Genomic DNA, 10,366 nt, shown 5'->3' on the forward strand with positions numbered 1-10,366 from the left:
GAATGAAAGTTAAATAATGTCTTTTTATTCATTTAATGTGATGTGTGGCTGCCTATAGAGCCACGCTGCGATCGGGCGCAACGCGAGCCATATGGGATCGCTACCGCGAGCTAAAATAGGAAGAGAGACGTATTATCAGATAGACAAAACGAGAGGCCGAAATACGTGAGTGTGAGAAGCTACTGGCTAATAGGAACAACGCTCGAAAATTCTGCCAGTAAATTCGGCGGCTTACAGAAGGTTTGAAGAACGGGGCGTTTTCCTGTAAGAACAAGACGGCGATCTGGTGACTGACATCCAGAGCAATCTTAAATTATGGAGGGAACACTTCTCGAAACTGTTAAATAGTGACAACTGCGCATGTCTCAGAGAATGTGAAGATCTCGATGCCCCACTCGTTGACGACGGAATTGCGACTAAAGAACAACAAAGCCGTGGGCGCCGACAGACTGCCGGCTGAGCTATTCAAATATGATGACGAGGAGCTGGTAAGGTGCGTGCATCAGTTTCTTTACAAAATATGGTCGGATGAAAGCATGCCTGCCGATTGGGACTTAAGTGTACTCTGCCCAATCCATAAGAAGGGTGATTCTGCAATCTGGGCCAATTACCGCCGGATTAGACTTCTAAATATCGAGCGAACGTATTGTGTGAAAGCCTGAAGTCCACCATCAACCAACTGGTTGGACTTTATCAGTGTGGCTTTAGACCTGGAAGTCCAGAATCGCCAAATATTCACAATACGCCAGCTATCCACGCAAAACTAATACGGCTATGCAAGACTACGTTGCTCACCACCAGCAGCGCCATCTGAATCGGGAAGGACCTCTCCGAGCGGTTTGATATCAAATTGAGTAGTAAAGCCCTTTCTCGACGAACGAAACTAATACTCTATAAGGCTCTCATCATTCCCTTCCTAACGTATGGCGCAGAAGTGTGGACGATAACAACATCCGATCCTTGGAGTACTTGAGAGAAAGATTCTGCCCGAGATTTTTGGACCTTTGCACGTTGGCAACGGCGAATATCGCAGGCGATGGAACGGTGAGCTGTATGAGCTTTACGACGACATAGACATAGCGCAGCGAATAAAGCTCCAGCGGCTATGCTGGCTGGATCACGTCGTCCGAATGGATACAAACGCTTCGGCTCGGAAAACTATTCGATGCGGTATCAGCTGGTGGTAGCAGAGGAAGAGGAAGGCCTCCTTTGCGTTGGAAAGATCAGGTGGAGAAGGACTTGTTTTCATTTGGTGTGTCCAACTGGCGCCGGTTAGCACGAGAAAGAAACGTCTGACGTGCTTTGTTAAACTTGGCCAAACTCGCGTAAGCGGTTATAGCGCCAATTAAAAAGAAGAAGAAGAACGGAATTAGTAAAAGGTTTGCACTTAAACTGTATTAACACATTTTTCAATAAACTTTTTGAACTTTCAAACTAGGGGTATATGCAACCTTTTGTCCGTCACAAAGCACGACTTAAACTGTGCTGCTTTCACGCGTACATTAGCATACTCTACGAAGCAGTGGTGCCGACACTTATACTCGTAGTCTGGACAGACGGTGGGGTTAATTGGGATTAGCGATTTAATTCGGAATTATCTCAGGAATTAAGTGCAACTAATGTCGACTGACAATTGGATCTTATCAGGGGCATTTTTTAAGAATTCGTAAGGAATTCTATCGATACCTGGAGCTTTGCTTAATTGAACCTTGTTTAGCACAGACTATTATGGTCTTGTGGTTTGAGGCAACGCTCACTCGGTACGCCACTTCGACTGCTTTTATTAATTCAGAGATGGACATATAAGTATAGTATGTATTTGCATATTATGCCAAGGCAATGCAATGCCTTGCAAAATAAATGCAAAATATTAAATATCTATTTATGCATGTATAGCGTTTTTCAATAGGTGCGCTTAAACTTTTTTCCGATAGGGAGGGCGAACGACGCAATATTTTTTATTTTTCGCTTGACATTTGTAAACTTCATTAGTATACATTTCATCATGGAACGCTACACACTTGTGCAACGATTGCAAATCGTGCAAATTTTTTATGAAAATGATCGTTCTGTTGCTGCTACTTTAAATAAAAATAGTCCCAAAAAATCATCTTCAGTGATGAAGTTCACTTTTGGCTCAATGGCTTTGTCAACAAGCAAAATATGCGTTACTGGGCAGAAAGCAATCCACACGTGATTCATGAGGCACCGTTGCATCCCGAAAAAATCACTGTTTGGTGCGGTTTACATGCCGGCGGCGTAATTGGCCCATATTTTTTCGTTGACGAGAACGATCGCCACGTTACTGTGAATGGAAATCGATACCGCGACATGATAAACGCTTTACATTGGCCAGCTACACCGCGTGAATGATACTATTCGACAGAAAATACCTGATCGACATGCTCAAACCATAACCCTTCACGACAACACCAGGCTTCATGACACAAAAGTCATCAAAGCCGCTCTCCAAGAACTCGACTAAGAGGTCCTTCAGCATCCGCCGTATCTCCGGACCTTGTACCGACCGATTACCATTTTTTCTCCGCTCCCTGTCAAACTATATGAAGGGCGTTACCTTCGATAACAAAGAGGTTCTTAAAAACCAGCTCAACAACCTTCGATAACAAAGAGGTTCTTAAAAACTGGCTCAACAACCTTCGACAACAACGACGTTCTTAAAAACTACCTCAAGAACCATCGATAACAAAGAGGCCCTTCAAAAGTGGAAACAAATCTTTGTATGCAAATGTTGGTATTTATTATTTTTTTTTAATGAAACACTAAAATTGATTTACATGGACATATTATAACAGTGGGTTAACCACAAGGTCCAGTGGTTTGTTCCTTTCAGGTTTCCTGTATACTCTCGTTAAAAAGAGTAGAAATCTCAACAATGCGGTGCTGTTGTATTCTTTAGCATCCTTGGCAGCGAAAAAGTTGAATGAGTTGTTGTCCATGTGCACCTGCAGATCCCTCTGTATGTCGCCATTTCGAACAAACCAAGGTGATTGAACAATATTTCAGAGCACCTAATTTTGGAAACGTTGTATCATCTGAACATTACTTTTCGCTGTGCATCCACACAGCTTTAGATCCAAGCACCTGATTGTAAATTAAGAGTTTATTTTGACACTCAGCTTTGAGTTCCTGCCGATAAACCAATTAAGTTTATTGTATTTTATATTCAGCTCAGCTGTTTTAATTTTAAAATGCTTCTTCCATTTCAGCCTGGCGCCTGGCGTCATGTCGTAGTATTATGCGGTGCAAGCGTGTGGAACGTTTATTGAAAATATATTGGCGAGCAAATCAGCTAGATGCGTCAAATGTGCTGGTCGACATCATACACAAGAATGCAACAAAACAAAAGAACAAGCGCCAAAATGTGTTCACTGCGGAGGAGATCATCCGGCCAACTACAGAGGATGTATTGTAGCAAAAGAGTTGCAAAAAGTGAGAAACAGCAAGATCCAAAAACCTAAAACTAATAGTAATAATAAAGCCAATAAAATTATCCTTAAGCAAGCCCCAGTTATGCAAACTGAAAATAAAATTAAGGGCACACAAAATAAATTGTCATATGCTGCTGTCGCTAAGTTGAATACAGCAGAAAAAAATGTGACTGACAATCAAAACAATAATATCAGCCAAAGTCTACAACTCATTCTGAACAAAATGACTATACTTGAAAAATCATTTTCAAACATGAATGAGAGAGTGATCAAATTGGAAAGTAGTAACAAAAAAACTACTTCCAAACCTAAAAGGAGATAATGGCCAATACAATTAAAATTATGTCATGGAATGCAAATGGACTGCTTAAACGTCAAGCTGAGTTACAAGCAATCCTAGACATAAATAAAGTAGATGTGTGCCTAATATCAGAAACACATCTAACTAATCAATCGTACATTAAATTTCGAGGTTATAAAACATATCGCACAATTCACCCAGAAAATACTGCAAAGGGTGGAAGTGCAATAATTATAAAAGAAAATATATATCATCACGAAGAAAACAAATTTCAAGCAGAAGATATACAAGCAACTATGTTAAGTATTAAAACCAAAAATCAAAGTATTACCATAGCTAGCTTATATAGTCCCCCAAAACACAATATCAAACAAGAACGTTACTTTGAACTATTCAGAGCTGTTGGAAATCGATTCATCATAGGTGGTGATTATAACGCTAAACACACACATTGGGGATCGAGACTCACAACAACAAAAGGAAAAGAATTGCTAAATGCAATACAAACATACAAGTGTGACGTAATTTCTACAGGGAAGCCCACCTACTGGCCCACTGATCCTGACAAAGTTCCGGATCTAATAGACTTTTTCGTCACCAAAAACCTAGGAAGTAATTATATGCAAATAGATGAAATCTTAGAGTTAAACTCAGACCATTCGGCAATAGTATTAACACTAAGCGAAACTATAATTTCTAAGCCAACAAATCCAACTTTAGTCAACAAAAAAACGGACTGGGAAAGCTTTAGAATAACATTGGAAAATAGAATTGAACTAGCGGTTCCACTACAAACCGAAGAACAACTGGACCTTGAGGTGGAAAAACTAGTCAACGATATACAGTATTCAGCATGGGAAAATACACCTGAAGTCAAAAGAAAACTGAAAGGCAATTGCTATCCTAAAGAAATAGTAGAGCTTATCTCAGAAAAAACAAAAGCGAGAAAAAAATGGCATCAAACCAGAAACCCGCGGGATAAAACAATACTGAATAATTTAACATCACAATTAACAAATGAAATTAGACAGTTAAAAAATGACTCTATAAGTGACTTTCTTCGTGAGCTTACTAACGACTCCAGTACTGAATATTCGCTTTGGAAGACTACAAAAAATCTAAAGAGACCAATCATACAAACACCTCCAATTAAAAATGTGGATGGAAGCTGGGCCAGAAATAATGAGCAAAAAGCAACAATATTTGCAAATCATCTTGAAAACATATTTCAACCAAATGCAGCTAATGACATTAATCCCTTACCATATATTGCAGAACAAATGGACGGGATAATACCATTCGTCACTCCGGCTGAAGTCAAAAAAGAGATCAAGAGTAATATCAACCCTAAGAAAGCACCTGGCTTTGATCTTATCACTGGCCAAATACTAAAAGAAATTCCAAAAAAAGCGTTAATGAAAATAACCAACATAATTAATGCATCACTTCGGTTACAATATGTTCCACAACTTTGGAAAGTTGCCGAAGTTATAATGATACCAAAGCCAGGGAAGCCGCCACATGAAACAACCTCATATCGACCAATATCATTGCTGCCGATTATGTCAAAGTTGTTCGAGAAACTTCTCTTGAAAAGGTTAAAACCAATTATCGAAGAGAAACACCTCATTCCTGATCATCAGTTTGGTTTCCGAAATCAGCACTCTACAATTGATCAGGTACACCGAATCGCCGACATAATTGAAAAGGCGATAGAAGAGAAAAAAGTTTGTTCGACAATATTTCTGGATGTTGCACAAGCTTTTGACAAGGTTTGACATGAAGGATTAAATCATAAATTACAAATACTTCTTCCTGATCAATACTCAAAAATTTTAAAATCATACATAACAGAACGTTACTTCAGAATAAAACAAGAAGACACCTATTCTGATCTGAAAAAAATTCAAGCGGGAGTACCACAAGGAAGTGTACTAGGACCAATCCTATATCTCCTATACACTAGTGATATCCCTACATTTACAAATAATACCGTTGCTACGTTTGCTGATGACACTGCAATAATGGCCACTGGTGAAAACAACATTGAATTAACAGAAAAATTACAAACAGCCATTACTGAGATACAGCGCTGGACAGTCGAATGGCGTATAAAACTCAACGAAACCAAATCTGTGCACGTCGACTTCACTAATAAAAGAATCGACCATAAACCAGTATACATCAATAAACAAATCATTCCGTACGAGAATTCAGCGAAATATCTTGGCATGACCCTTGACGCAAAACTCAGGTGGAAACCGCATGTCAAGAAAAAACAAGAAGAGTTGAAAATAAAGTACAGAAAGATGTACTGGCTATTGGATAGACATTCTGCCTTGTCAACATACAACAAGCTGCTCTTGTATCAGCAAGTCCTTAAGCCAATCTGGACTTATGGTATTCAGCTCTGGGGATGTACCAGTCAAAGCAACAGAATGATCATTCAACGATTTCAAAATAAAGTGCTCCGTGCTATTGTTAATGCTCCGTGGTACATCAGAAATGACAACTTACATAAGGATTTGGATGTTGAAATTGTCGACAACGTTATCAAAAAGTTTGCGCAAAGTCATGAACAACGACTTCAACAACATGTCAACATTGAGGCCCTCCAGCTCCTCGAAAACGATGACTTAACCAGAAGATTAAAACGAGTGAAACCATTTGAACTTGTGTAAAAAATAGTGAACTATCTATAAACAATACATAATAAATAAACCAGTCACAAACAAAAGTAGTGACCAAAACATTTACAGAAACAAAAAGTGCATATATCATAGGATAAGTACTTTGTAATTTTAACCGTATCAAATTAAGTCAAATTCAAATAGCTTATTAGTATTTGTGCTAGATTGCTATATAATAAATACACCAATAGGTGTTTTAAAAAAAAAAAAAAAAAAAAAAAAATGTATGTGTGCGCTATTTATTCTATCATTCTTGGCTTTGCACTCACTTTCGCTTAATCTTCCCCTTCTTTTTGTTTGTTTAGTTGCTGTACTGCCCCACGTCACGGCCTTGGAATGCACAATCTTCCATTCTATCACTCTTGGCAGTGAACGAATGGTGATCGATTTTTGTTGCGTTAGTTTTTGACTGAACCAAATACGATTCAACGGTTTTTGTGCTTGCTTTTGCCGGTTGCTCTTTCAAACAGCCGGTGTTTGTTCCAAGCGGGCCAAGGTGAGCCAACTGAGCTACAGGATGCGCACCCCTGCTCTAAAACACTACCCAGGGAACACCAGAAGTCTCCACGTAAAATACAAAAAAGTGTCCACTCATTTCATAGTAATTAAAAAAAAAAAAAAAAAAAAAAAAAAAGCAACTTACTGTGAATTCACGCCGCAGCTTAAATGACACAGTTAAAAACGAATAGCTATTTATTTCTAATTTTATAATTTTAAGGTATTAAGGTACTTTGTTGGGTTGCCTTTATTATCAATTACAGCGGCCAGTTCTTTTGTGTATTCTGGACTAATTTAGTTGTACTCTTCAAGTATTTGTTATAAATGTCATATTTGCCTTAAAAACCGACCATACATTTTCGGAGACGTCTGGATGGCAAGTCTGACCTAAGACCGTTTTGGTCATTTCAGTGAACTTTGAAGCACTTGTTGCTGGCTTTTCCTTCACTAGGCGCACTAAACACTGACACTTTTTCTCTGTGAAAGTTTTATTTTGAGCCTCTCGTCCCTTATTTATCACACGATATTCATACATAGAGCGTTCAATAATATGCTGAACTGTTGGCAAGCTTAAACGTACTATTTCAGCTATTTTACGATACGAAATATATGCAATTTCGGCAATGCGACTGTACGGCGAGAGATTTTTCATCACCAAATGTGGTAAATTTTGCTTTTAAGTTTGTAGCATTTTTACCGAAAATTTTGATTCAATCAAAAAACAATAATTATATTTATAAGTAAATCAGTTATATATTTGCCGTTGCTGTTTTCAACCTCTTCTCGTCTCTCGACCAATTTGTTGATGCCATTTCGCCAAATATCGTCTGGTCTGGTGTCAAAGAAGTTGTTGAGGCAGTTTTAAGGGCCTCTTTGTTATCGAAGGTAACGCCCTTCATATGGTTTGACAGGGAGCGGAAAAGATGGTAATCGGTCGGTTCAAGGTCCGGAGAATACGGTGGATGCCGAAAGATCTCCCATTCGAGTTCTTGGAGTGCACCTTTGACGACTTGTGCAACATTGGGCCTGGCGTTGTTGAGAAGGAGTATGGTTTGACCATGTCGATCAGGTATTTTCAGTCGAATAGCCTCATTCACTTGGTGTAGCTGAGCAATCTAGAGCTCCTTGCCGTGCCCTCCCAGTCCCACCAAACACATATCGTGATCTTCTTTGGATGAAGGTCCCGCTTGACTCTCGGCTTTGGCGTATATCGTGGTGCCACCTACTCCTTTCTTTGCTTCATATTGATGTATAGGCACCATTTCTTATCTACTGTGACGATTCGGTACAAAAAGCGCTGTTAAAGTACGCGTGTTTTTCGATGACGAGCGAGATGCTGAGAAGCAATTGGAAGGCGACTTTCTTTTTTTTTCGCTGAACTCGCGAGACCGACAGGCTCCTAGTTTTACGGTATATCTCATTGAACGCAGGTAATTGAGAATCCTTTTATGTTCCCAATAAGTTTTTTCCACCAATTGACTAGTGGTTTCCATTTTTTTCTACTTCAAAAGTAATTTGAAACGTTCTTCATCGAATTCAGAAGACCTTCTGCTGCGGGACGTGTCTTCAACGTCAAAGTCAAATTTTTTGAACTTTGTAAATCATTTCCGGGCTGTAGACTCGCCTATGGTACCTTCTCATACACGACGCATTCGCAAATGTCCAAGGCTTCTTCGGCAGCTTTTTGACAACGGTGAAAATCAAAGAAGAGCAGGTGTCGAAAATGTGGTCCTATGAACTTATTCCCCAACTCAATACTTACTATAAACATATTTATATATTTGCTTTAAGTAATCTATGTTGATGACTTGAAAAACTACACAGCAATAACAAGTTACTCAGAATCTATTAATTTTCAACCAGATAATGATGTTGTCTATAATATATGCCATATATGTATGTCACACATGGGCTGAAAAGTCTTGGGTCTAACTTGGGCCTTTTTTCGCTTTATTCATCAACGTAATTTCCATCAAGAACAACGCAATCATTCTAGCACCGCTTTAACATTTCAATACTACGAGTACTTTTGTAGAACGATTTATCTTTTGTCTCAAATTAGCCTCAGTTTAAGCCTAACTCACGCAATTTTACTTTTCGATCACTCAAAACGAGTTTGTGGATTTTTTTTTTATATTTGCTGGTGTTATCGCCTCATTTGGACGTCCACTGCGTTGAGCATCATCGGACATTTGAAGTCAAGTAACCCGCGTTTTCCTGTTGTTTCTGATGTAGCGGGGCCCCCATAATACTTTCTATCTTGATCGGTATTTTCCCCATCAAGAAACAGTGAAAAATTAGAATACGAAAGTCTTTTTGAAAATAACAAAAGTATCGTCACTCTTAGCACAACACAGGTAACGATATCATGAACGAATGAATAGAATGTCATGCATTTTAAACAGTTGTCTTTTTAAGGTTTCTATTCACTGAAAAAGAAGTGAATGCAATAAGACTAGAGCCATCTATATATTATATTAAGCCCGAGACTATTCAGCCCATATGTCATAATCATCCCCCAAAACCAAAGTCACAAAATATCTCGGCATACAACTTGATAGCAAACTTACCATATTTTACCAAACAGAAGGGTCTAGGAAAAAAACTCAGAATTCTGTATCGGTTACTACATCGAATTTCTCATGTTTCTCTGGAAAGTAAAGTAAGAGCTACTCAGCTATCTTGAAGCCAATATGGACATATGGCCTGCGACTTTGGTGCACTGCAGCTAACTCAAACATCGAAATACTTTAAGCATTCCATCGAAAACACTCAGAATGATCTCAAACTCGTCTTATGATTTGTGATATAAATGCACAAATTCATTGGGATCTTAAAATATCCACAATAATTGAAGAAATATGAAAATATACCACACCACACAACACTCAACTCCAGTCGCGCTTAAAACCGCTTGTCTCAGGGATAATTGCAAATCCCATAACCTTCACCAGACTCATGAGAAAGTCTACAATAGACCTCATTTCCTAATAAATTAGCCTATTTTATTATTTATCATAAAATTAATTAATGGTTGCATCAATAGGTGCATTCCCTAAATGTCTCTTAAATGAATTTAAGAGATTTGAGCAAAAATGTCGCTTAATGTTTAAAAAACACATCGCAATATCGAAAGGCATAAAAAAACGAACAAAGTTGATTGTGCGATAAATAAAAATATGTATTTTGTAAAAAAATTTTTTTTTAATTTTTTTAATTTTTTTTTATAGAAACTAGGTAAGTTTGGAAAAGTGCGAGGACCGTGCTTTACGAGGGATTCGAAATCACAACCTCTGGGATGGCAAGCTAGTGCACTTACGCTAGACTACCGAGGCGCAAAAAAACAAATTAATTCCTCAACCCCAACAACCTTACAGGTATCCTTCCAATCCTTACTCCCGCACAAAAAGGCAGCGCATTACTTG

Source organism: Anastrepha ludens, chromosome 4 (genome assembly GCF_028408465.1).
Source record: "Anastrepha ludens isolate Willacy chromosome 4, idAnaLude1.1, whole genome shotgun sequence".
Classification (NCBI taxonomy): Eukaryota; Metazoa; Arthropoda; class Insecta; order Diptera; family Tephritidae; genus Anastrepha; species Anastrepha ludens.